Genomic DNA, 1,771 nt, shown 5'->3' on the forward strand with positions numbered 1-1,771 from the left:
TTATAGTTCCCACTTCCCACTAGGCCTAAGGGTGACTGCAGTGCCGACTGCCGATGCGTGAACTTTGCTGATGTCGATGAGATGCCAGATGGGATATGGGAGCACAGCTGGTGATCGGGTCGGGGCACTCACCGATATGACAACTTATAAGGCGGCCTTGGATATGACTGGGGGGTGCCTCTATAGGTAGGTAAACGGCTGCGGAGTCAATGGATTTTGGTGACTCCAACTCCGACTCCGTCTCCGGAGTTCTGTCCAGACAGAACTGTCGTCTCCAACCGACTACAACTCCTACTCCGTCTCCGACTCCGACTTCACAGCCCTGCCAGGTCAGGGGAGTCGATGGATTTTCGATGACTCTGACTGACCTCAGAGGCGGATCCAGCTCAGAGGTTGGGGGGGGGGGGCAAACCATAAAAATTTATCGATTCTTTCCATGCATCGTCATAGGCGTAATGTTAAAATCATGCCGTTTGGGGGGGCAAATGCCCATTTTGCCCCCCCCCTGGATCCGCCACTGACTGACCTGCAGCTTCTGTTCTGTTTCCAGAATCGATTCCGACTCCGACTCAGCAGCAATGCGCCAATTCCGAAAATGTACCTCTTTAGGGTGGTATTTTGCACCGGTAACGAGTTAACGGCCAATCACATTTTGGAAACGGCGGGGTCTTTCATATTTGGCTGAAAATCGGTATGCAGGGCCTCCTCGATGCCCTGATCCCGAAAATGTACCTCTGGGGTAGTATTTTGCACCGTTAACGCGCTAACGTCCAATTAACATTTTAACGGGAAACGGTGCGGCCGAAATTTTTCAATAACATGCCTCTTGCTCGATTTTACCGATTTTCAGCCAAATGAAAAGACCGCGCCGTTTCCCGTTAAAATGTTAGTTACCGTGGCGTTAACTCATAAACGTTGCAAAATACCACCCCAAAGAAGCATATAGTCCGGGCAGCGCTTGTCGAACAATTTCGTAAGGTGACGCATGCGAACGCAGAACACTAATGAGCTCGGCACCTAACCAACACAGGAAAAGGTTGGCGCACTTTGTTATAGTAGACATTTTTATCCATAAAGCATGACAGAAGAAAATGAATTTCAAAGAATCTTTTATTCGAATTGGTATTGGAGAATCCTTTTTGGGGGGGGGGGGAGAGGGAGCATGCAATGCATCCCTATTCCCCTCTGCAGCTTCTCAAAGGCCAAAGCACCGTTGCTCTGGATCGGCCAGTGTCCCCTATGCATACTGCATTATAGACCTTGAACTGAAGACGGAAGACCTCAGGGTAGGGGCCTCCAAATTGTCGGTGGATACCGCGCTGAGAATGGCTGCGACCAAGGTCCTCTGCAGACTGCCGTACGACGGTTTGCACGAGGCCGTCTGAACCGTTACGTGTTCCCTCGCCGTCCCCTTTAGCGGCCTCACGGGCAGGAATAACGGAAACAGAGAAACCCGCTGCACTTGACAACCGACACCGGCCGACTGACAAGGCGCAAGTCGCAACTCATTGTTACTGGGCGTGAGGGGCCCACGTGGCTGGGACGGAGATCAATGAACCGTCCCCTGTCCTCCCCTCCCCTCTCCGCCCCCTCTCCCCTCCCTGCACGTAGTAGCTGTCACCATTCGTCACCAGCTCTCTGCGTCAGTGGCGCTCCCAGCCTCTCCCTCTCCCGCACTGTCTCCCCGTGTCCGGCAGCTCCCCCCGCCTCCGTCCCTGAGCGCGCCGCTGCCGGTGGCAGCTGGTCAGCTGACTGCGGCGCCGCCGACAGC

The sequence above is a fragment of the Amphibalanus amphitrite genome, unplaced genomic scaffold (assembly GCF_019059575.1).
Source record: "Amphibalanus amphitrite isolate SeventyFive unplaced genomic scaffold, NRLGWU_Aamphi_draft 001404F_arrow, whole genome shotgun sequence".
Lineage (NCBI taxonomy): Eukaryota > Metazoa > Arthropoda > Thecostraca > Balanomorpha > Balanidae > Amphibalanus > Amphibalanus amphitrite.